The sequence below is a fragment of the Oryzias latipes genome, chromosome 12 (assembly GCF_002234675.1).
Source record: "Oryzias latipes chromosome 12, ASM223467v1".
Lineage (NCBI taxonomy): Eukaryota > Metazoa > Chordata > Actinopteri > Beloniformes > Adrianichthyidae > Oryzias > Oryzias latipes.
In genome coordinates, this window is record NC_019870.2 from 14,155,774 (window position 1) to 14,183,085 (window position 27,312).

A 27,312-nucleotide genomic window follows, 5' to 3' on the forward strand; every position below is an offset into this window, starting at 1 on the left:
TGGAACCTCACATCATCTTATCGAAAAGCTTTTTTCCTCTTCAAAATTGGATTTAAAATTCAGCAGAGTTTGAGTTCTTTTAGAATCGCCATTAACTTTCAACAGAAATACGTGGATACCTGTTGATTTTCTTGCTCAGGAACTGTTTGGATGTAACCAGGTGTAACCAGTATGCACAGTTGAGAGGACAGGAAAATGCCCAGCCAGGTGTAAAATTGACTGAGGCAGTTTCTTGCTGTTCCTGAAAGAAAAAATAAAGATAGTTTGAAAAAGGGCGGGCTGTATACACTCATTACTAGTAATAATGTAACTTAAAACATATCATATTTTCTCTTCTTGCGTTTACAAATACGTGGAAAAGAAACATAAAAATGTAAACCTTATGGAAATCATTTAAAGATGCTAGATGATGTGTGTGATAATTTTTGTTTTAAACTTTTAGTGGTTCCAGGCATTTTTAAGCTTGTTTGCTTGATTTCCATCTTTTTAGTACTACCCCAGCTTCTTTTTTTCCATATATTTTTTATCATAGTTCACAATGACTATAATAAACTTTAAACTGTCCCAAAAAATTAAATGACGAGTGGCAAATGTTGTCATTTTTTAATGGAAAATTCATTTATTAAATAAGCCCCTCATCGTAAAATCCACAAAAACAAGTAAAAGAGAAATTACTTAAGTACAAAAAAGCTAAGGAAGAGAGAACCGGCCCTTTCCTCCTGTTGGGGGGGGTGTCAGCATAAACACAAACACCCCAGCCAAGGCTGACAAAACAATCATAAACAGTCTAAAATGTAAAAAATTAATAGAAAACTTAAAATATAAAAACAGCTAAAATATGAAGGTGAGAATAAGTTACTGCATTAAAAAGTGAATAAAAAATTCTAAAATACCTGAAATATAAATAAGAATTAGTTAAGACATTATGACAACTGAATAACATAGACGCGTCTTTAATTCCTTTTTGAAAACCTCAACCGTGGATGAGGCCCTGACTTCCACACAGACGAGGCCTGTAGTTTCTAAAAGAGGCCTCGCTGTGGTTTTTGTCCTGACCTTCAGCAGGGCCGTGCCTGAGGACCTACGGGCTCTGGGAGGTTCATGAGCTAAAAGCAAATCTGATATAAAAAATGGACCAAGAACGTGAGTTTTTGCTAAATATGATTGTTACGACCCCGGGGTGTGGGAGGGAAAAGGGAATCAGCAATACAACAAATCCGTATTAACTGATTTATTCGGAGCAATAAACTACAACTGGTTCTGTCACACAGATATCCTCCCACATGGGATCACAACGTGATGTAGACACTGTTAACAATAATCAAAGAACATGTGCCCGTAAAAGAAGCATTTAAACATGGCGAGGATAATTAGAAATCATTCTAATGTGCCAAGAACCGAAACGAAACACAAATAAGTGCACAGAACACAAATGGCGAGCTGAAGAGTCAGCCGCCCTGGTGCTTGGGCCACGTTAGCTTATGTGTCCGTGCCTCCAGCGCAGAGGGGCGGGGCCGACGCTGTAGATGGAGTGACAGGCCAACCAGGACGACGAGGCAATGACGTCCAACCTAGAAGAAAGGAGATGGGCCGATCGCCTCCCAGATACCACCGCGTTCAATTAATATAACTAATAATCCAAAGCAAGAAGAAAGCTCATCCAACCCCGAAAGACTCGGCACGTAACAATGATAAAATATTTGCACATGTGCTGTAGTATTTTTTGCAATAATCTTTTTGATTAATGCTCCGTACCTGCGCAGAGAAGCCGCAAAAGGACGCATGCCACAGGTGCACAAAGGTAAGTGAGGTTCTTAGGAAAAAATATCTTAGTGACTTACACATTCGAAGGTAAGATCATCTGCCGTGCACCAGCAGGAGGTAACTGAACTGGGCAATGGAGTAGTCACTGGAGAGAACTGCCAGCATCCCCTCCTGACCACTGATGCCCACACCAATGTGAACAGCTAGAAGACAAAAAAGAAAAATATGCAGAACATTTCAGATTAGGTTGTACCTCTAGAGCAAAGCAGATATTAGTTTGTACATCAGTGATTTCATTAAACTTAATTTTGATCATGCGCACATCTCTAATAGCCAGAGTGACAGCATGCTTATATTTTTTAATCAATTTAATCACTTGGCCTTTTTGTAGAGAAGTGACCCTGCAGCAAATTACTGTATGGCACATGCAAGCTGTCCTCAGCAGCTCCAGCTCCAACTCCTCCTTCAATGCAAATACCTGAAGACCACATAGTTACTAAAAATATTTTTTTAGAACAGCAGGCAATGAGCCTGACAATTATTGTTGTTAATTTCATATCATCATCATGGAATAGCTTCTAAGTAGTACTAAGTTAAAAAGGGCTTGTACCAAGCTGGATCCATTGATTACCAAACCATATTCCCCATCCACTTTGTCGTCCTGCAAATATTGTGTCTTGGTGAGTCAGAAGAAGCTTCCATGAGAGTTCTTTATAGACGGCTCTGTTTCAGATTTTGGACACATCGTCTTTCTCGCTTCTCTGAAACCAAAGTAGGGGAACGTATTTCAGTATGTGTTTTATGAAATATGTAACATATTCAGACTTAATATAATATAACTAAGTTGGTGTCAAGATCACATCCTCATAAAAAAATACTTTGAATATAATCAGTGTGCTATTGCTGTAAAAAAAAAGCATTTTAAGGGGATGTACAGTAAGGAACTGAAAAAAAAGACTTCCTTTGCAGTTTTGCCTTCAACAACAAAAATGCTCATATCTGCCCGTAGCATTTTGCAGGCATAGGCGATATATTTTTAGCCGTTTCTATTAGAAGACAAGATATGGTTGAAAGAATCGCTTAGATTTAAAAACAAAAAACACTTTTAAAAAGGGATTTTTGTAAAAACCACATACCTGTTATTTTCTGACACATACATTGAGGCAAATAAATATTTTAACACCGGTGATTTTGCAAGTTTTCACACTAAGAAATCAGGGATCCATCGGAAATTTTCATCTTAGATGCATGTCCGCTGTGAGAGACATCATTAAAGAAAATAAATCTGTTTTTCAATCAACGAGAATTGCAGAAGACTTCCATTATTATTTGTCTCGTCTTTTTGCCCCGCCCCTGTAACTCCTGGTTAATGACTACACAAATCTTCAGTCACGTGGTTTTGATTACAAGCTTTGGTTCGAAACAGAAATGTCCAGTGGAAAGCAGTTTGAATACAGACCAAAAGTAAAGTTCAGGACTCAATCCAGATGAAACTTGGTCTGGACCAACAGACGTTTCTAGTCTGAACACACCCAAAGTGTCTGGTTTCAGTCCTCCTCGGCCAGGTCATCTGCTTTGTCACCTTTTTGTTACTCAATGGGTTGTTGTCATGTTTGGGTTTATTTATTGAATGTTTAAGTTTCCGCCATTAAGTCAAGTCTCCTGAGTATCGGGTCCTACAATTCCAGTTCCTGAAAACAAACACTTATTTCAATTACAAAGTGTTAAAAACGTAATTACAAAAAAAAATTCCCTGTAATTTTTACAAATGAATTTACATTTAAAAATATTTAACTTAAACTCTCATTATGGGACCAAATGCTTTCATGCTTCACATGCAGCATCAGTGGTTGGAGGGTTAAATGACGAAAAGATTCTCGAGCACCACTGCCAGTGTGTCTTTAAGATTTGTTTGGAATTAGTTTTTGCTTAATTGACCATTATTTAAAGTTTTAAATGTCTCACAATGTTTCATTCAGCTCCAAATGGCAAACAGAAGGGCACCAACCTTTTTGGTCTCCAGTTAACATCCAGATTTTAATGTCTGCTTCAACAAGTTGCTCAATAGTGTGGGGAACTCCGTCTTGCAACTCGTCTTCCACAGCTGTCGCACCCAACAGCTGGAAACCAAATATGGAAATTAAATATTTATTAACCCTTATTTACATGAAAGTATGTAATAGTGTAATAAATGAAAGTTTAGCCTTTTTGTTAAGAAAAAGAGAGAAAAGATAGTGAATAAGTGAAGGGTCAAAGGAAGGGACTGAAAGTAGGGGATATGAGAGTAGCTAATGGCATTTAAATAGAGGAGCATTTGAGGTGTGTTCAATGGCCCTAAAGTGAAAATCGCATCAGCAAATCACGCAACACAAAAACATTTGAAAGACCACGATTATTAAAACAAAACAAATGTTAAAAAGACATTTTAGAGTCAACGTAACTATACTTTTTTATTTGTTTTTATATTTATTATGTTCCTTTAACATTCTAACATTTATGATTGTTTCTTTTTCACATTTATTAAAATATGTGAAATGACTAAATGACTGTGCACATCATCAGACGTGTCCAGATGTGTCACTGATCTATATATTTTTAATTGTCAGTAAGTCTTTAAAATGATTTTGTGTCAAGTGATTTGTCGATGTGATTTGTGCTTCAGGGCCACTGTGGGTGTGAGTTCATTAGCAAACTTTTTGATTTAGAGACACATTTAGCTGGTGCACTAACAGTCATCTCTTTTTCCATCTCCTCGAAGAGTTCGTTTAGTCGCTCCTCCCTTCCCTCCATAGCAATGCTGGCCTCATGATGTTTCTTTCTCCACTCTTCCAAGTAGCTCTCTTCTAGATGCTTAAAACCAACAACAAGTGTACGTAAGCCGTCCTGTGTGTATTTCTGTTTTGATCGGAGTAAAAATATTATTTTTAGTGTTACACAACATGTCTACATTGCATGAATAAACACAATCTAGTTGTACGTCTGACATTGAGATGTTCTTGGGTAGCTTCTTCAAGTTTGTTGAAGGAGTGCAGTCTCTCAAAGACAACTCTGTCTGCTCCTTTGCAGAAGAGGGTGGTCTTTCCTTCAGGTGTAAAAAAGCATATTAGTCACTATGCATGCACAAAAGTAGATTCATGATGTTTCAACCTCTTGCATTTAGAGGCTGATAAACCTGCTATTGAGGATTTTAAAGTAAAGAAAAGATTTACAGGTTAGTTGTACTTCATCTCAATAAAACACAAAACTCAAAGTAATGAGGATCAGTTTTGATGCAAAAATGCATACACTTAGTAGGATGTAATACCACGCGTGTAAAGTTTATCCATTATCTTGCAATCAAAAAATGATATTAAAAAAATGATTATTAACGGTTTTGTTCGTAAAAGCTGTTTTTTCCCCTCTATCAATAGGTGGTTTTATTTTCAGGTATTAGTTTTTACCCACCTATGACTGACGTCCTCTTCCGCCTATTGCGGACAGCTGCAAGCTCATATATGACTTTTTTGCCCATCTCCATGACTGGGATGGTTTCTGGTGTGCGAGAATGGAACACAAAGCCAAAGTTCCTAACTGCGGTTACCACAGCGCTCTCATCAGGTGACTGAGCCTGGTAGTTGAGCTCCCCTGTGAAGTGAAAGAAAAAGCACTATTTGTTTTACTTCACTAAGTAAACTTCTTATTCTACATTCACACTAGTCTCTGCAACATGTGTTCAAGTGGCCACTTCCAGACAAAAGTCCATGGAAATGCACGTTTCGCGCTGCCGCATTCAAAATGGTCACATTAATGTGTCACTATGGAAGATTTTAAGTCTGTTTTTCTATGTACAAAACGTGCGGCCATTGAACTAAAAGTGAATGGATTTGACAATAATTCTTCTTTACTTGTTTTTACACATATTTAATTTTCACTTGATTATCTGGCAAGAAATACTGGAAAACTTCACCTGTTTAGTACTCGAGTATTTATCTCTGCCTTAATTTTACTTAATTTTAGGTCAGTGAATCGGATCAAATCAGATTGTTCAAAATGAACCATTATCAACTATGAATCACATTGTCAACCACTAATTATGAAATGAAATGTTAAAATGAATATTACACACCTAGAAAAGAGTTTACCTGCAAAGATGAGCAGGCCAAAGCACCATTCTGTGTTTTTCAGGGTACATCCCCTCAGCAGGACCTTGTTGTTGTCCAGGCCAATACGTTTGCCATTCCAAATCAGGGTTCCTGTGAACGTATCTAAGTTGTTGTTGGGGGTTCACACCGCTCTTCACCTGAAAGGCAGCAGTGTTGTGAGTAGTGATGAAAACCAAAGTATTACAGTCATCAATGTCAATGACCTGTTAGCCCAGTTTCTTATGAAGAATACACAACACATATTTAGAGAAACCTTTAAAAGTCATACAGCTCATGTTTAACTATTGTGTCTGGTACTAAGACTTTGAGAGAGCAGTGTCAATATATATATACTTTCAATATGCTAAAACAGCAAATATGCTGCAAATAAGATTTTTTTTAGATCTATTGGATTTCTGTTTTAGCTCATCATCTTTAAAGCTCACCACTCAATTTCTTTTTTGGAAGTTTGAGTTGACTTTTCTCCATTGCATATACTTATGTAGCTCTTTCCTAACATCTTAGAAGGCCCAAAGCGCTTTCCAGTAACAGTCCCATTAGTCCATGTACACACAAATTCACACACCGATTAGGGCTGTCACGATTTTCCAAATCCTCGATTCGATTGCATTTTTGATTCTAAGGTCACGGTTCGATTCGATTCTCGATTTTTACATTTATTCTTTTTAAAGCACAGATTGTCATTTTTGAAACTGGACTTTTATGCAATATAATATCTGACCTTTGTTTGGGATATACCACACTACATTGTCAAATTTAAAATTTTTATTAACAACACAATGTTACAATAACTTATATCTTTAGTCAATTAAATTTTTTTTAAATAGACTGCCATCCAGTTTGTCTTTTGTAAGTGCAGTCTTCTTCACAAAAGATGACATTCAAGTTCACAACAAAACAAACAAAAACAATAAAACAGACATGACCACAGTCTTTGAACAATTAAGTGTCTTAAACTATTTCTGAACAGATGAACATGTACCACACTGATAACTACTTTTATCCCCTGAGAACCATGACTGTATTTTTACAAGGTCTGCTCAGACCTTCAATAACCTTTTCTTTTACATTATTGTACATGGAGGGAATCACCGTAGCTGTGAGATGCGTTCTACTTGGGATTTCGTAGCGTGGCTCTTGCACGCTCATTAAATGCCTAAAACCGGAGTTTTCCACCACCGAATAAGGTCGCATGTCCGCCGCTACGAATACTCCTACCGCACCAATCTATGTTTTTGTGGTGCCTGCGGAGATGCCCTGCCATGTTAGTCGTGCTGCCCGTGAGAGAATACGGTACACGCCATGCTATCTTTTGAGTGGCTGTTAGAGGAGATTGACTCACAGCACTTCTTTTTTGTTTTAACTTTATTAAAAAATACTCGCAGCACTTTTTCCGCTTGGCAAGAAACCAGATGCAACACGGGGCGTGGCAGCATCGACGATTCCATTTTTTCATTCGAAGTTCGAGACTGTGACCTAATTTCGATTGATTTCGATTTAAAGTCGAATGACCTCATGCAAATACACAATCAACCAATAAATTTCTCATAAATATATAAAAAGATCATGAAATTGTGAAAAACCTGCACACTGATTTTAAATTAGCCATTATATTATTCAATATATTTCATTTTGCTTTAAAAACCTGTTCATTATTTTAAAACAGCATTTTAAAATATTCATTTTTAATCATGTTGAATATTATTATAATTCTGTCTTTTTTTAGAACCTTGAATTTCAAAATCAATATTTTCCAAAGTAGCTTTGTTTTTATTTCATGTTGCTGTTTTTCACAATGGCTTATTTATTTCATGAAGAGCTTTTTCAGGACAATGGGTCTGTCTGTCAATCAAATTAGACAAGGTGGAGACACTTTTGTGATTGGCTACTCCTTTACTCAGACATGAGCAGCAGCACCCTAACTACATCGATCGAAGATGCTTCACCAAACGTGACGGCGCAATGCCCACTCCTCAACGCTAGGGGGAGTATGCACCTCAACACATCCACAGTGTTACACGAAATTGTGCAGTTTTTGTTCTAAATTTGCGGATAAAAGTGGCTTTGGGCAAGTGTGCATAATTCAGTTGGTTTTGTGGTCGGTTCGGCAATTTTCATCTTCTCATTAACATCTAGTAGTGGCCTAAGTTAGGCTGAGTGGTTGTTGGAGTTCCACTAAGCTTCAATGAACTGGAGTTTCCATGAATGCACCATGCCGCGTGTGGGAGGACCTATCAGCTAATGTTTTTAGCCTGATAGCCACATGGAGCGGTTGCTTGTGCTTATCTCAGTAACAATGCATGGATGCACAATGCACATGGAGAGTGTTAAGATGTCAGAAACATCATCGCAGGAAAGGTTCAACATTTTCCCTGAGAGGGAAAAATAAAATCAGAGGACCTGATTATAATCAATGTCTCATTGAAAATAGAAAAATACCATAAGGTTCAGGAGGCACGAGCAGGCTTGTCCCGCTTTGCGCAACTGCCTGGTCTGACTGTCGGTCCGCCAGCTCACCTCCTGCGAGCCGACATCAGGCACGATGTGAGCTATGAGTGAATGGCGTAAGAATGAGGAGTGTTTCAACGGGGGACTTCAAGATGTGGACAACTGGAGCTCCTCTGTGGTTTGGTCCACACAAACCCTCAAACTACAAAAACAGAGTCGTCCATGTTTGCATCTTCTGCAGCAGACAGATTGTTTGACTCTATTTGATCTCTAATGTCAGCAAAGCCGCGCGGATATCGCTGAAACATGTAATCTCTCTGACTGCCACACCCAGTGGCGGTTTTTGATATGGGCGATGTGGGCAGTCGCCCAGGGCGGCACGTCATTGGGGGCGGCATTTGCCGTGCCTGATGCGTTACACATAATGTGCTACATACTGAATTCAAAGAGGAAGCTTGGAGCTTTTAATTTGAAATTGCTTCAGCAGCCGACACTTAATGCTTTTATTTTGACACATCAGACTATTAAGAATGTCTTCCTCCTATTTCCTCTTCACACTTATGGTGAAAAAAAAAAAAAAAAAAAGAATACCTCAGAGTGAAACAACGTAAAACAGGCACATGAAAAGGAATTAGGCAGAACAAACATCCGTGCTCAACCCAATTTCGAAAAAAGCAGGCAATGGAGATTATTTCCCACAATTCTTTGCTCCGACACAGCAGACCCGATGCGCACGTGACCACCGCCCTCTGCTACAAGACGCTTGCGGCCACACCTCTTTGCTGTAGTCTTTGGAACATAAGTCAAAAAACTCGAGAGGGGGGCGCAACTCGCCGGTGGCTGGCTGAATCACACTAACAGGTGATTGGGAGTCTTTTTCTATCTGACAATCAACTCTGGGCCGCAGCTGCGCCTCCCGTCATAGAGACGGAGCCGCGTGTGTCAGAGGGAAGGGGAGGGGGAGTGGGGATGAGCGCAGACCATTTTCTATGTATTGAGTTTTTTTGGAGGATTTCTACTGTTGGTGTTGCACAAATTTAGGGAAATGCCAAATATTTTTGGAGTAATCCCACTGATCAGTTCTAAGATTTAGTCTTTAATGTTTTATAAGACCTAAACATATTAATCACAATAAGTTTTATTTTTTAGATCTAATCCCTCTGATATGTTTCACAAAGACACACACAGGACGTCACACATTAAGAAATTATTGCTAAAAAGGAAGCAGGAGTCCAGCTCTAAAAAAAAATGCTCTAAAAAATGATGAAAGAGCAAAAAAATGTAATTATTTGATATGTAATTTCTTATTAATATTTCCAGGCTTTCTTTGTTTTTTGTCCTGCAGCATGTTCATATTTGTATAATTTTGACAGAATATATTTAAATGGAGAACAAAATATTACATTTATTTTATTTATTTAAGGTTTAACTTGAGTTATTCTGGATTAATGTTCCTGTTTTTATTCATATTTATGTTCAAAAAGTTCATAGTAAAAGGTTTAAAAGTTTAGCTTTAGTGTGTAGTTCAGTAAATCTTTATCTTCTTCGGCTCAAAACCTTAAGCGTGTTTTTAACTTAGGCCCCTGTGTGACTGAGTTTGACCCCCCTGTAATACGAGTCTAGAAAATTCATGCATTTGTTGAGTAAAATGGCTAAATAGAAGATAGGGAACACAACAGGATGTTGTCAAATTTTGTATGTGTGCGCGGGGGGCGCTGGTGGGGTTACTCGCCCAGGGAGTAAGTTAGTGTAGAACCGCCACTGGGCACACCGCTGAGCGGGTATCGAGGAATATGAGTCGATTTCCATGGATGAGCCAATGAGCGTTTAGATCCCGCCCACTATCACTGATTGACAGACAGACTAGGGTTGGGCGATGTCCCCTAAATTGGCCGTTGACGACGATGGACGGGATGGACGATGACATCGTCAGGGGGGGGGGGGGGGGGGGGTTACATTTTTCGTTCTTATATAACTGCTATTCGTTATTTTGCTTTTTTCATTTTATTTCCCAACTAATGAGTCATCCGCGATGATCCAGTATAAACTGAGGGAAGTGACTTTAACAAAAAAAGTAACAAACAAAATAGAAAAGAAGTAGTCCGCTCCCGCACTTAACTAGCGAAGTGGACCGGCGGAGCGCGGATTTACAGCTTTGTGTTTGATGGGAAGGGGGGGGGGGGTACATGAGCGGTATGTGTGGGAGATTTAAGACTGCGATCCGTCACGCAGCTCTAAGGGTACAAGCAACCGAACTCAGAACCGGGTCTAAGTGCGTGTCTGAGCACAGCTCGGATCGTCAGCAAACACACAGCGGTTTGAGCTTTAAAGCAGAAATGTCGCTCAGTCCTTAGAAAACATTCAAACAATCACGTGGATTTGTGTTTCCAGTCGTGTCCCGACTAAATAAAGGCTGATGTTATTCACAGCATGCAGCGCCACCCAAAGCTAATGTTGTTAGCCCGTGTTAGCATACTGCTAATCCTGGCTTCGTTCAGATAAAGAACTGACCACACGGATTAAAATTCAAATGATGAGCGAACAGGTGTTTCATAATAACCGTAACATTATTAAAAGCACGTTTAGAAGATCGTCTCGTATATTACCGAGCTGACATGTCAATGTATATAGCCGCTCTGTGCTGTTTCATTGTTTTGTATTGAATTGTTGTTACATTCAATAAAGTTTGGAAAAAAAGCCGCTCGGCGGATGTTGTATCCCCTCCTGGTTTTCAAACCCTACTGCGCATGTGCGAATGATTTATTCCGACCGAAATTGTGACCTTAGTGAACGTTTTTATATTCTGAAAACATTTTTCTGGGCCCATGAACACGGTTGGATTCTAATCCGACCATTGATCCCATCAAGATATTTTGTACATGTAACCGCGGCTTATGGTGTTGACTCGCAACGTGGCGGGGGCGTGGCATCACGATGGTGGTCTCTCCATCGGGACGTCAGTCACCCATCACGATGGACGATGATATCGTCCATCGGCACAACCCTAAGACAGACCCATTCTCCTGAAAAAGCTCTTCATTAAATAAATAAGCCATTGTGAAAAACAGCAACATGAAATAAAAACTAAGCTACTTTGGAAAATATTGATTTTGAAATACGAGCTCCTGAAAATAGACAGAATTATAATAATATTCCACATGATTAAAAACTGAAAATTTTAAAATGCTGTTTTAAAATAATGAACAGGTTTTTAAAGCCAAAAGGAAATATATTGAATAATATATAATGTCTCTAATTTAAAATCAGTGAGCAGGTTTTTCACAATTTCATGATCTTTTTATATATTTATGAGAAATTTATTGGTTTATTGTGTATTTGCATGAGGTCATATTTATTTATTTAATTAAATATTTATTTATTTAATTATGAACAGTATAGGACTCCATAGCCGCTGACTATGAAATTGCGCAAATTGGATTTAAGATGTCGATTTCGGAAAAAAAAATACCGCATTTTACCGAAACGTTAAATCCAAAAATGACACTGCTGTCCTCCTAGGTTTCCCTCCATTTTTTCTCCCCTCAGTAACGGCTGCAACAATCTAAGCGCGCGCGACGCCTGAGCCTCCTCCCACAGCACATAAAATAAAACAAGAAAACAGCACCGAAAATTGGTAAACAGAAAACCAAAATAACAAAGCTATGTATATCATAAACATTTAAGAAAGAAATCAATCAGTTTTTTTGGCGCGAACTTTATTTTTGGTTCCCGAAACCACGCACATTAGATTAGGCTAGCCCATTAGAGTTGCTAATACAAAAACAAAACAACACAAACCATGGAAAATTGACACTACACAATTCCTAATGTTCTTAGTTCTAATTGTAACAAATTAACAACCAATTTAACGAAAAATATCATTACAAAGGACAGACACTAGGAGGAGCACGTCTTACCTCAGTCATGGCCGGCAGCAGTCTGAGCGCGCATGCTCATTAGGTCCTGCCTGCGTGACCGGGGTGAGTTCAAGTACCCTTGGACAGAGTAAAACTCAAGTACAAATGTCTGTAAAACAACTATTTGCCACGAATTTGGTGGACTTAAACTACCAGAAACCAAACACTTGTTACAGTTGCACCAGGGGACTGAATGATTTTATGTTTTGAACCCAGACATGATTATCAATGCTTTTGTAGAACTTTTTAAAAGAAAGGCGATCTCCAAACATCTAACGTTGCTCCATCCATGTATATTGAAATGAGATATATACAAAATTTTTATGCATCTGCTGTAAATAAAAGATTGTTCACATCTGTGTTTTTGAAGGACTTATTGTATGAGTTGGTTTGTTGTTATTCGCACAATTATGATTAAATGGAAACAGTGTTATTGCAAAAATGTGTTTTTTGACATTTCCTGAATCTTGATAAAGTTTTGTGCATTGGACTAGTGAAACACAGACTGTATTCAGCTTTCCCTTTATACAGTCAATAACACAGCCTCGGGAGAATTGTACAAGCCATTGAGAAAGAACCATTCGAACATCTGAAACTGTGAACTGTAATTTATTCTTATTTTTATAGTTTGTCCCTCCTGGTTCACCCACGTTGAGCCCGAAACACACAGGATAATCTTTGTTGTTGTTTTTTGAACGCTTTAAATAGAATTGAAGAAAAAGGCCTTCTCAAACGGTATGGATGAAATCTGCTGCCATTGGCTATCCAAAATCTGTCAATCAAACACCTCAGATGTTCGACGTCAGACCTACATGCTTTTACTGAGGCATCTGATTGGTCCATTTATAACTTGAATAACTTGCATCAAGAAAAAATATATTTAAAAAAATAGTATTAGAATGGAGGTGTTAAGAAGAAGGTATCAGAGCAATAATGGGTATTTTGACAAGTAAAATGTTTAATAACTGTCTATTTCTCAATAGAAGTTTTTTTAAACCAGCCAAGCTTCCCATTTGGGAACACGAGAAGGGAGAGCTTGAGCTGTCCATTGTTTTTGTTTATGCGACACACAGTGTATCTTCTAATAACAGTGTTTATTCCAAAATGTTTGGTTGCCAGTCCGGCGTTTATTAAAGACGTGGTCCTGCTCATCATCCACCACAAATACGTCAGGTGAAGATTCCATGTCTGCATGCCTGTGTGACTTCAAACCACATGGGTCAAACTCAAGGCCCGGGGGCCAAATGTGGCCCGTCATGTCATTTTATGTGGCACGGGAGAGCATAAAAGATTTTAATTTCTAAAAATAAAAATTTTCTTTAGTTGATTACATATTATTTATGTGTAGTTGCTGTAATTATTCAATGTTTTTCAGGTCAGGCAGACAAAATTTTACTTATGTGATACATGTTCTTAGCAGCTCAGTTTTATGTTATTTTTCTTTATTCGCTTGGACAGTTTGATCCTTCATTAATGGAGTTATATGGGTTTTAATAAGCGGACAAAATTTAAAAGGATTTCTGCTAGAGTAACAAGCATGTTTTCTATGCAACTGTAATTGTCCCTTTAAAAAGTTATAATGCATAAATAATGAGTTATTTAACATTAAGGAATAGTTACATATAATTTCCATTACATTCAGTTACATGTATAAGTTATATTTGGCCCTTTGAGGACAGTCACTTTGCTAATGTGGTCCTCCGTGAAAATGAGTTTGACACTCCTGCCTTAAACAAACTGTTCTGGATTGTAGTTTCTTTTAGCTTGGATATACTGTGAATGTGTGACCAGGAGAAGAGGGAATTGTGTCATCATAGCTGTGTGTCCACATGTAAAAAACATACTTCAATCTGTCAGAACATCCAGCTGTTTGCTTTAACAAGAATGAAGTACTAAAAACTGATTGAATATTTATTTATTTTCCAAGAGACCATGGTAAGCGGGATAATGGCCTTCAAAGTGTGCATGTTCAGAAATTAATGCACTCTGGGGAAGGAACCTCAGGCTTCCACGTAGTGCGTTAATTTCTGTCAACGCACACTTTGTTGACCTTTATTCCTAACATAATCCCATTTTATTCAGCAGTGCATTGTGAATGGCTTCACTGAAGAATGTCTATAGCCTACGTGCACGATAGAACTTCCGGTTAACTTCCGTGTTTCGAGTGTAAGGCCGACAACTTCCTGTTGGTCGTGTTATTGTTGTGGGGAGTTTTGTTGAGTTGCTAGTTTTGAGTAAATAGGAGCGGATTTCGGGTAAAAGACAGGCGTTTGGTGTTTCAACGCGTGACAAAGACATCACAACATTGTTGTGTACCCGTGTGCGAATTTGTCAAAGTACAACAGTACTATAAGCTTTCATAGCTTTCCAGTATATGTGTCGGTGAGAGCAGAATGGATGGTGAACAAGGCGGGAGGACTTCACCCCAAGCAAGACAAGTCGTGTTTCGTATTTGCAGCAATCGGAAAGAAAATGCGTCATGTAAACACGCCGTTCGGAATACTCTGCCCCGGTCAGACTCGTTCGGATCAAAATTTCTTTCCGATCGAGATAGCTGGCTTATACCGATCGTTGTTCATGTAAACGGTCATTCCGATCGTGTGTCACTACTGCTCTGGTTTACGTCATGCATAGACGGTGTTTCGCTGAGAGAAAGCTTTGGAGCGCATACGGGACCGACCAGCTGCTCTGCGGACGCCCCGCGTAAAGCGCCACTCCGCTCTCGCCCCGCTGGCTCTCCCCTCTCTTTCACCCCTCATGAGGGAGATGCGGGGGGTATGCATGTCCACTGACGTCTAGACCCGGCATCCGAGCTCTGCGTTCGGGCTCCGGTGCCGAATGAACCTCTCTGAGCAGAGCAGCTGGATTTATTAATGTGTTTGAGGGGAGGGTGCTTTGTTACGTGTGCGTTTTGTTGTTTTGTTATGTGTGAGAATTCGGACTGCGAGCCGAACCGCCGCTCTGGGTTAGCGGCTGCCGGACTCGCGAGGACAGAGCAGAGCACACAGTGTGCGTGAGCTTTTCAGAGCAGAAATGCCGCTCAGTCCTTAGAAACTGTTCAAAAAATCACATGGAATTGTGTTTCTAGTTGTGCCCCGACAAAATAAAAGCTGATGTTATTCCCAGACATTTACGTGCAGCCAGGATGCAGATTGCAGCGTTTCCCGCATGGTTAGTCCTGTATTTTGTGTCCATCAAAACAAAAGGCTAATGTTGTTAATCTGTTTTGTTAGCCTATCATAACACTGGGTTCTTCTTCCAGCTCTGTACTTCTTCCACAAAAAAAGCACTGACCACAAGGATTAAATATAAAATGATGAGTGAACAGGCACTTCATAATATTCATAACATTAATAAAAGCATGTTTGGAAGATCACCTCATATATTACCGAGCTGCTGCATAAATATATGTGACAGCAAAGGTTTGTTTACAACGGGACACATTTCCCTTCCGGTATTTTTGACACTATATTTTTTCGACACGATATTTTGCCCATGTAACCACGCACTGGTCGACAATCCTGTAGATGTCGTTCACATCGATTTTCGGGAGACCTTGTAGACAACGGGTGAAATATGCCATCTTTCGCAATCAAAATCTGCCGTGTTGCTGCTATCGAAGTCGCAAACCGGAAATGGTCAGCCTCACAGTCAAGGCGGCGGAAGTAGAACTCCTTAGTTACGTGCACGGAGCCTATTGCCCAGTGTTAATGGAAACGCCATGCTGATGATTGTAAATATCCTGTTATAGTTGCTGATATGATTCTGGGCAAAGATTGCAAAAACTCATTTCTGTGTCCTTTATTTTGGAAGACATTGTTCTGACCAAGGAATTTCACTTAGAGAAGAAGAGAAATTCAGAAGAATAATTTCATCTTTACACTGGGCAAGTTGTTACGTGTTGCTTGCTTACAGACAGGAAATAAACTTAGTTTTTGTTTTTTTTACATTAATTTTCTTTCTAAATGGTCTTTGCTGCAGCTCCATGATGTTAAAGAAACAATTACAAAAATCTGAATATTTTAATAAGTCTAGTCTTTGTAAAACTGTCAATGTTGACCTAATAATGAATGCACTCTGAAAATGTCAGAGTTGCATGTTTTTCCCACTATCTTTTCCTCCATCACTGCAGTATGTTCCTTTTTAAATCTTTTGGGTTTCATGGGATTTTTAGGGTCCAAATAAAGAACTCTCCTTTGCCAATGCAAAAAGGCACTTCCATTCGCCAGTGGACAGAAAAATATACAGCAGGCAGAAAGAACAGCCGTGAATGATCATTGAGGATCAGGAGGAAAGATTTAAATTGAACAAATGAATGAAAAAAATATATAAAGGTTTGTGATATCAAGATGAATGTTAACTATATTAATATGGAGTCTGGTTTTATGATACAATGGTTGGATTAAAAGGAAAAGCAGGAATACATTTGAGATGAGGATGTAATGTCACTGTGCTTGTTACTTTATGGCTGTACTTGTGTGATAGTCAGAACATCAAAATAGTGACATTTTATTCATTTTTATTAAAAAAAATTTTTAACTTCAATCTCCAAAATTTCTCTAAATTCTCACTTACCACAACTCTCCTCCAAACACAAAGGAGCCTCAGGAATTCATGATTGATAAAGCCGGTCAGCGAAGCTTCGGAGTCGGACGCCATCATTTTCACCTCCTCCCCCACAGTTAGCCAGCCTCTATAATGCTCATTGAGGAAACGCCCACTTGGCACGCACTACAAAGCTTCAATACAGAATGTTACATCACCATTAAACAGCCTATTTCATTAAAACATTGGAAAGCTGATCTAAAGCAATTAACAACACAAATCCTGCTGCTGAATTTTTTAAAGCAGATTCAAATTTAGTGTCGATCCTCCCCATTTTGTAATTCGATTGATAAAACTCCAGAACAGCTTTTTTTCTCGTGTCAGTATTCCTAGGATTAGGTATTAGGAGTTGGATTAAGTTTAAATGTTGCATTCCCTCATTTAGATGTGTAAACAATTAAGGACAATTTAGATGAATGATTCCCAAAAATACATAATTCTGACAGAATGGTGGAAGTGGCTGTGCTTAAAGTGACCAGTTGGGGTCTTGGTTTGTTTGGAGTCCAACATGTTCTCATTATCAAACTCCATCCACCTCTCTTCTCCACTGAGCCAACACTTCTGGTTATATATCCTCGCCCCAATTGGTTCAAACCATTGCAGAAGGAAGGCAGGGGCTAACAATGAAACAAGCCTTTCAAAAGTGGTTTCAACTGAACATTCAAAATGGCTGCCAAGCACCTTAACTATGTTTTTTGTTGGCACGTAATCCTAACCATTTCTCTGTATCCAGCCAGTCAAGCTCTGGCAACAATAAAAGCATGTTTAGAAGATCATCTCGCTCCATGGCGAAGCTTTGTTTGTTTACAACAGAACTCACTATTACTATGGCCGTTTCCAGTAGTTTAGACAGTCCTTCGCATGTCAATGATTTTTTCCGATCGAAGGTGTGGCATATAGACACGTTTGTTATAATCGGATAACATTTTTCTGGGAACATGTACACAGTTCAATTCTAATCTGATCTTTGATCCGATTAAAGATACATGTAACAGCAGCTAATGATCATTCATGGCTGTTCTTTTATCACTCTCCCCCTGTTGTACATTTTTTGTCCACTACATGGCGCAAAAAAGCAAAGAAGTGCCTTCATAGGATTAGGTAAAGAGCAATTAAACTTACTTTTTTCCCACTGCTAAGAGTTCCTTGTTTGAACCCTAAAAATCTCATGAAACCCAAAAGATTTAAACTTACTTTTTCAATTCTCATGTAAAGCTGAATACACATTACTTAAATGTGCAAAACTTGTTAAAAATTCTAGAAATGTTGAAAAAACTCAATTTCGTATTTAGAAATTTGCATTAAATCTTAATTGTGCAAATAAACACAAACCAACTTATGCGATAAGTCATTCAAAAAACACATGTGAAAAATCTGATTTACAGTCATTGAAATTTCTGTTTGTACATGTATCATTACAGTGCATGGAAGACAGTGAGGATGTTTAGAGATCGAATTTCTTTAAAAAAAAAAAGTTCTACAAAAGCGTTGATAATCCTGTGTCCATGTCTGGGTTCATACAATCATTCAGTCCCCTGGTGCAACTGTAACAAGTGTTTGGTTTCTGTTAGTTTAATTCCACCAAATTCGTGGCAAATAGTTGTTTTACAGACATTTGTACTTGAGTATTAGTCTGTCCAAGGTACTTGAACTCACCCCGGTCACGGAGGCAGGACCTAATGAGCATGCGCGCGCAGACTGCTGCCGGCCATGACTGAGGTAAGACGTGCTCCTCCTAGTGTCTGTCCTTCGTAATGATATTTTTCTTTAAATTGGTTGTTAATTTGTTGCAATTAGAACTAAGAAAAATTGAGTTGTGTAGTGTCAATTTTCCATGGTTTGTGTTGTTTTGTTTTTGTATTAGCTACTCTAATGGGTGTTATATTCTGGTTTTCCTCCAAGAAACGTAACACAGAATATTTCAATTCTACCCAACAGGGCAGTACTTTTAATTAGCTCAGGCAGGGTAAACTCTTACAGTGCAGCTCAGGTGCATGCTCTCATTCATTCAGACTGTGCAACGTCCGACTAGCAACCAATAACACACAACAATAGTTCCTATTGTTACATCCTTTCTCTTTTTTTTTTTTTTTAACAAAAAATGTCAACTTAGACTCTGCCTACTAAGTGCTCTACTGTGGAAAAATTAAACATATTCTTTACTATGTCAATAACATTTTTCCGTAACAAGTCCTGGTAAATTATAGGTCTGAATACTTTTACTTAAAGGAAAACAATCCTTACCAGGTAGTACTTTGAATTACCTGAACAGAACACCTCAAACTATCTTGACGCTTTAACACATGTCTAAATTAACACATTTCTAAATTATTGTCTTCTTTCTTTTCCTTTATACATGACAAAGTCCTTGTAACGCTGTGGCAGCGTCACTGTTCGGCCCGACCTAGTTGTGAGTTGCGTGCTACAGTTTCCTGTGTGCGAAAGTGTGTCCGTGCATGTCTGTGTGTCCACCTCTGAGCTTGTGGAGCGAACAGTCTCTGGGTGAGTGGTCTCACTGTGACCTAGTCCATGTGCACTTCTCAGATGTATCCGGTTTCTCCTCAGAACGCCTCCAGAGTCCATTTGCACCTCATATGAGCGTTCGTCAATTTGTTTCCCCACTGTGCCAGGTCTCCAGACAGTGTGAGGTTCAAATGGTTGTACCCTGACACGGTCTCCAGTTTTCAGAGTGTGCAGGTCTCTGGCAAATCTGTTGTAATATGAGCACTGGCGTTGCTGATTGGACTTCAAATCCAGCTGTGCTTGTAGAATTGTCGGTTGGAGAAGACTTGTCCTTGTGGGAAGTAGAGTCCTTGTGCGGCGACTGAGTAGTCTCTGCGCTGGACTGGAGTTCAGACCTTGAGATGGTGTGTTGCGATGATCCAGCATAGCTAGATAAGGATCTTGTCCTGCTGTTTTGGCCTTTAACAAGAGCTTTTTTGCCGTTTTCACTGCTGATTCAGCTTTGCCGTTGCTTTGGGCGTGTCCTGGTGATGATGTCCTATGATGGAATTCCCACTGTCTGCTAAATCTTTTGAACTCTTGTGAAGTGAATTGGGGACCATTGTCTGATATGACTGTATCTGGGATGCCTTGACGAGCAAAATGAGCTTTCAGTTTCTTTATCACTGTAGTGGATTTTGTATCTGGTAGATAGTCTATTTCCCAAAAATTTGAGTAATAGTCCACTGTGATCAAATAGTCTCTGTTGTCAAAACAAAACAAATCTGTGCCCACCTTTGCCCAAGGTCTATTTGGCATCTCATGTGGGAGAAGTGTCTCTCTCTGCTGTTTTACATCCAGTGATCTGCAAATTTCACATTTAGCAACATGTGTCTTGATTTGCTCTGTCATTCCTGGCCAGTAGACACATTCTCGAGCTCGTCTGAGACATCCTTCCACTCCTAAGTGTGAAGAGTGTATGCGCTGAATTATTTCCTTTCTCAAAGAGTCAGGAACTATGGCACGTTCACCTCTGAAAATGATTCCATCCTGAAAACTCAGCTCTTCTTTGAATGAGAAATACAACCTGATCTGACTTGGAACTTTGCATTTCTCATTAGGCCAACCTTTGCTTATCGTCTGTTGGAGTGTTTGTAGTGTAGCATCGTGTTCTGTCGCCACACGAATTGCATTTAGGCTTTGTTCAGATATTGGTAAGTGGAGCACCATGTTTACTGTTTCTATTTCTGCTTCCACCGAGCCACAGGAAGAATGTTCTGGAAGATATGCTCTGCTCAAAGTGTCAGCTAATAGCATATCTTTTCCTGGTACATACACCACATCCACATCATACTTCTGGATCCTTAACATCATCCTTTGAAGTCTTTTGGGTGCACTGAGAAGAGGTTTCTTGACAATATTCTCAAGTGGCTTATGATCACTCTGGACCGTAACTTTTCGACCATATGTAAATTGGTGAAATTTCTCCATGCTGAACACAAGAGCTAAAAACTCTTTTTCTAGGACAGGACAGCCGTTTTATTTTGAAATAAACAACAACTTTCCATTGCAGTTTTGCCAAAATATCCTCAACAACTACCTCCTTCAAGCTCAAACTTTTTCTTTTCGATCACAGACGGAATGTCAAATAATGGCTAATTGCTTGTGGTGAAGTTTAATGAGAAAGTTGAGCAAACGGTTTTTCTGACTCCAAAAGCACATCCACCTGCACATCTTCTCTACGACTGCAGCCGACGAGCGCAGAGGAAGAGGAGGAGCCCCCATCGGTAGAATTGGGTAAGACACCCTAGAAAAGGCTGGAAAGTCTTGTTGACGGCAGAAATCATGAGGAGCGAAATCCCCGCAGTGAGTAATACGTTTTTAAGTTAAGTCACTAAAATCAAAATATTTTGAAACATACAAACTGTGACAAATATTTGAACCAGCACACATTTATTCCATGGTCTGAGTGAATACTCGATGCCAGTGTGGAATAAAAAGTGATAATCCACAGTAATGCACACCTAAAAATGAAGTTCCGGTCACATACCGGTAGCTTAAATGTTCTATATCACTATGCTGGTTTCTTTAAACCAAACTTTTCAGGTTTTCTAGGTTTTTTATAGAAGTAATCTATTTTCATTTTAAGATCTACAGAAAAATAATGGATTAAAAGACATTTATGTCCATTTGCTGCTCAAATTTTAGACATCATCTAAAAACCTGTCATTTTCTAGGATATTTCTGCATAGGGGCAGGGGTTAATTATATTTTTGCCGCTGAGTTATGGATGGGACCATTGGTAAACAGTAAGCCTGCACCTATTCATGGCCATTCATCTGTTAACACGTCCTCCTACTAGCATGCAGCCCCTCACAACCCTGAAAACAAAAATGGTGAACCATATTGGAGGTATCCCAGCCAAGCAGTTTTGAGCCAGATGCCGGCTTGGACGAGGAAAGTGTTTGTTTTTTCTTATCCTGAAAAATATTTTGTTGTGGAAATCAGACAATGTTGACTGTTCCCTTTCTATATTTTTATTCACCAAAATAACAGCACTATTAATTTGTTTGGGTAAAAGCAACTTATATATGAGATACAGTTGCAGTGCTTAACATTGTGATCATTAAATAAACTGAATTTTACCATTTTATTACAATGGAAGACATATTGAAATTCAGGTAGGTTCAGTTTTTTTCAATGTCATATTTAAAAAGTAAAAGAAATTGTTTTGGTAAAATATCGTGATATGTATCGTATTGCCAGGCTCTTGCCAATGCACACCCCTAGATTGTAGCTTTTACGTCACTTTTTCAGATGTCATTTTTTTCTTTTGCTCTTGATTCACAATAATGTGACGGAGGAAATATCCAGAAATGCATATTTAATCTAAATTTTATATAAATATTTCCTCCAGCATGAATAAAATACTACAAGAATGAGCATGAATAAAATACTACAAGAATGTGTTAAACTCTAAAAACATGATTTTGATTGGAGTGGGTCTTAATATCCTAATTATTAGTGATAATACTACTTAAAAATATTTTTACGGCATTTTTCTTTTAGCTTTTTTGCTGGGTATCCATCTTTTCAGTCGTACCCCAGCTTCTTTTTCCCCCATTTTTTTTAAATCATAGTTGACTCTAGAATGAAGTTGAAACTGTCCCAAAAAACTCAATTCGGAGTACCAAATTCACAAGAATAGAATCTTTTAGAGACAAAATAAAAATGTATAAATCAAAAAACAAGTCAAAACAAGGTGAAAAACGTCTACAAAAAACAGGCAAACCTCAAATAAACTGCATACAAAGTTACAAGGATTTATTTTGATTTTTGATTTGAATAAGTTTATTTCAAGCAATCAAATAAGAATACACAAAAGCAATACAATCATCAGTTATACATTCATACAACGATGAATCAAACTTAGGATAATTAGACATATTAATAAATATTGCTTGAAAGGGAGTGGAATGAACCAAACTTATATAATCCCACCTCTGTTCTACCATAACCATTTTATTACATGATTTATCATTATCCTGTTCCTATTTTTTATCAGACAGAATTAAGAATCATAAAGTATCAATGATGAATCAAGTATCACATGATGAATTACTTAATTATTATGTAAAAATAACTATTTCAGAAATTAAACATGGCAAATGCAGATCAGTTATCCAAAATATATGCAGATTATGTTACTTATAAAAGTAATTGATTTGATTAAAAAAAATACTATATCAGTAAAATAGACAAAACACTGTTTCAGAGATTTTCGTAGCAAAATTGCATCAATTATCAAAAGTTAAAAATATGTGCAAAATTGTTACATTAGGAAAAAATTATGAGTCAATTTATCAATTTTTGGAGCAAGTGAAGTAGTATCATTAAAAGTCAATCAATTGAACCATTTTCAATAATTGATTAATCATTTGTTTTTCTGTATTTTTATTTATTTATTTTATATTAAAGTAATGCTGTGAGGGAAAATAAAAAGGGTCCATAATCTGTCTATTGTCCAAGGTTGGCATTTCTTCTTCTGCTGATTAACAGCCGCTCTTCTGGGTATAAACAGAGTTTATAGTTCTCTTCGATGTTATGTCTGCAGACATTAGATTGAGGTCCATAGCCTTCTTCAGCTGATATCAGCGGCGGTGAAAGTTGAGGTCAAGTTGTCTGCGGGTCAGAGCTTAGCTGAGAATCAGGTTACGTCAGACTTTTGGAAAAAGCGATGAATCCAGGCGTCATAATTCTTCAAATGATTTGGCTCTTTGATTTATTACTGCATGTGGGTTCAGACGTCCTTGATCAAACACTTCTCAAAGTCCTTCATGGTGTTAATAACCAGAACCTTGGACCGGTCTGGTGGACCGAGTGGTTTGACATAAATCCTGCAGCTTTTAACCCAAGTGTTCTCAATCTGCTTAAGCTTCCTGAGAAGCCTGCCATGTTTGGCGATTTCAGCATTCCTTCTGGTCAGATGGTCGTTCAGATAAGCAGCAGATCCCTTCAGATTTTTCCTTTCATTCATCAGAGCTAGCTTGTGTTTTTGATTCACAAACCTGATGAGGATCGCTGGTTTATCCGTCTCCTTTCTCCTGGGGAGCAGGTGGCAGGTCTCGATGGTGATGAGATCCAGGGAAATCCCTTTAGACGTGATAAATGATTTCACTTGGTGTTCCAGAGACTCTCCACTGCTCTCCGTTTCAGGACTGCTAGCGCTATTAGCATTAGCAATGCTAACTCCAGCTGCGTTTAGCTTTGCCCGAGGTTTGATCGGTACTCCAGTGAGAATGACATTATTCATCCTTACTTGTTGTTCTATATCGTCCAGTCTTTTCTCCAGAATGTTGACCCGGTTTTCATTTATTCCAAGGGTTATTATGTTTCTACATAGGTCTCCATCTCTACAGCTTTTCTAATTATTAATGTAGAGGTTACTATTTGGTTACTCTTTTCTTCGATTACAAATTAAGATAGAAATTATTACTGTTTTCTTTCTGTGGACATTATAAATGCACCAGACAGTCCAAAAGCCTTTTTTAAAAATGTATTACTAGAGCTGTGATGGTGTGGGTTTTTTGATCACTGCAGTGATGAAGCAGCAGTTGTTGCGGTTAACCAACACCGCAAGTCCATCAAATTATTGTATGGCACATGCAAGCTTTCCCCAGGAGCCTCAGCTCCAACTCCTCCTTCAATGCAAATGCCTGAAGACCACATAGTTATTAAAATATGTTTTCCTTTTTTTTTTAAACAGCAGGCAATGAGCCTGACAATTATTGTTGTTAATTCATATCATCGTCATGTAATAGCTTCTAAGTAGTACTAAGTTAAAAAGGGCTTGTACAAAGCTGGATCCATTGATTACCAAACCATATTCCCCATCCACTTTGTCGTCCTGCAAATATTGTCTTGGTGAGTCAGAAGAAGCCTCCACGAGAGTTCTTTATAGACGGCTTTTTCGTTTCTCTGAAACCAAAGTAGGGGAACATATTTCAGTACGTGTTTTATGAAATATGTAACATATTCAGACTAAATATAATATAAATAAGTTGGTGTCAAGATCACATTCTCATCAAAAAAATACCTTGAATATAATCATTTTGCTATTGCTGTGAAAAAAAGCATTTTAGGGTTATGTACAGTAAGGTACTGAAAAAAAAATTCACAGCCTGACTGTGTCATTGTAGAAACAGTTTTGTGAAAGCAAATAATCTGGCAGTAGTTACATGATAAAACAGCAATAAAATCCCAAGTACATCATCAATAGTCTGTGCAATCACTATTTTTGTGACTGACTTACTGTAGCTCATTTCTGACTTCCTTTGCAGTTTTGCCATCAACAAAAGTGGTCATATCTGCCCTTAGTATTTTGCAGGCATAGGCGATACTTTCAGCTGTTTCTATTTGAAGACGAGATATGGTTGAAAGAATCACTTAGATTTAAAAACAAAAAAAACTTTTAAAAAGGGATATTTGTAAAAACCACATACACTCGTTATTTTCTGACACATACAGTGAGGTAAATAAATATTTGAACACCCGGGTTAAATGATGAAAAGATTCTCGAGCACCACTGCCACTGTGTCTTTAGGCCTTGTTTGGAATTAGTTTTTGCTTAATTGACCATTATTAAAAGCTTTAAATGTGTCACAATGTTTCATTCAGCTCCAAATGGCAAACAGAAGGGCACCAACCTTTTTGGTCTCCAGTTAACATCCAGATTTTAATGTCTGCTTCAACAAGTTGCTCAATAGTGTGGGGAACTCCGTCTTGCAACTCGTCTTCCACAGCTGTCGCACCCAACAGCTGGAAACCAAATATGGAAATTAAATATTTATTAAACCTCATTTACATGAAAGTATGTAATAGTGTAATAAATGAAAGTTTAGCCTTTTGGTTAAGAAATAGGAACTGTTTGGATGTTACCAGGTCACCGTAGCCATGAAAATGGGAAAAGGCATAGCTGGAACGTCTCCTGGCACTGGTGACTGGGCAACATGGCAAAACTAGTGGCTCTCCATCCCTATGCATCAAGTGAAGGGTCAAGGAAAGGGACTGAAAGTAGGGGATATGAGAGTAGCTAATGGCATTTAAATAGAGGATTTTAAAGTCAATGTAACTATACTTTTTTATTTGTTTTTATATTTATTATGTGCCTTTAACATTCTAACATTTATGATTGTTTCTTTTTCAGATTTATTAAAATATGTGAAATGACTAAATGACTGTGCACATCATCAGACGTGTCCAGATGTGTCACTGATGTATATCTTTTTAATTGTCAGTAAGTCTTTAAAATGATTTTGTGTCAAATGATTTGTCGATGTGATTTGTGCTTCAGGGCCACTGTGGGTGTGAGTTCATTAGCAAACTTTTTGATTTAGAGACACATTTAGCTGGTGCACTAACAGTCATCTCTTTTTCCATCTCCTCGAAGAGTTCGTTTAGTCGCTCCTCCCTTCCCTCCATAGCAATGCTGGCCTCATGATGTTTCTTTCTCCACTCTTCCAAGTAGCTCTCTTCTAGATGCTTATAACCAAGAACTAGTGTACGTAAGCCATCCCGTGTGTATTTCTGTTTTGATTGGAGTAAAAATATTATTTTTAGTGTTACACAACATGTCTACATTGCATGAATAAACACAATCTAGTTGTACGTCTCACACTGAGATGTTCTTGAGTAGCTTCTTTAAGTTTGTTGAAGGAGTGCAGTCTCTCAAAGACAACTCTGTCTGCTCCTTTGCAGAAGAGGGTGGTCTTTCCTTCAGGTGTAAAAAAGCATATTAGTCACTATGCATGCACAAAAGTAGATTCATGATGTTTCAACCTCTTGCATTTAGAGGCTGATAAACCTGCTATTGAGGATTTTAAAGTAAAGAAAAGATTTACAGGTTAGTTGTACTTCATCTCAATAAAACACAAAACTCAAAGCACGCTTGTAAAGTTATCCATTATCTTGCAATCAAAAAATGATATTAAAAAAATGATTATTAAGTTTTGTTCGTAAAAGCTGTTTTTTCCCCTCTATCAATAGGTGGTTTTATTTTCAGGTATTAATTTTTACCCACTTATGACTGACATACAGTCGGAATTATGTGTTACCAAGTCATTCACACCTGAAAAGAGCTGTAAAAGGAAAAGCATGTGACAGGATTCTTTAGAGTTAAACCGCTTCGACATTTCGCTCCAAGCCCATTACAGCTGTAGCTGTGTGTACTTTTGCAAAATCTATTTAATCTGTTCAAAGATTGGATTAGAACTGAACTGTGAACATGGACTCTGGAAAAAATGTTTCCAGGTATAACAAATGTCTACATCCGTCACACGTTCGATTGGAATACAAAATTTTGACATTCGCAGAACTATCTTAAATGCTGGAAACTGACATAGAAGAAAATACGGTGGCCGAAAGGTGCAAAACCCGTTTACATTTAAGATACAACAACAACAACTCCCAGTGCAAATGAACAAATACGGAAACAC

The 27,312-nt window shown here is 38.2% G+C and overlaps 1 long non-coding RNA gene across 6 annotated transcripts; it reads right to left on the reverse strand.

Annotated features, from left to right (window-relative positions):
- Nucleotides 1–4,374: 4,374 nt before the first annotated feature.
- On the reverse strand, nucleotides 4,375–26,393 carry LOC110016068. Of its 6 annotated transcripts, none has more exons than XR_002874368.1 (7): nucleotides 26,240–26,393; nucleotides 25,525–25,636; nucleotides 24,696–24,796; nucleotides 5,886–5,996; nucleotides 5,209–5,388; nucleotides 4,749–4,846; nucleotides 4,375–4,614 (listed from the first exon to the last, which is right to left on the reverse strand). It is a non-coding gene; the product is annotated as an uncharacterized LOC110016068 (long non-coding RNA). The 6 variants fall into 6 exon arrangements; XR_002874367.1 differs by having other exon boundaries at nucleotides 4,742–4,846; XR_002874363.1 differs by lacking the exon at nucleotides 4,375–4,614 and having other exon boundaries at nucleotides 4,671–4,846.
- Between the last annotated feature and the right edge of the window lie 919 nt (nucleotides 26,394–27,312).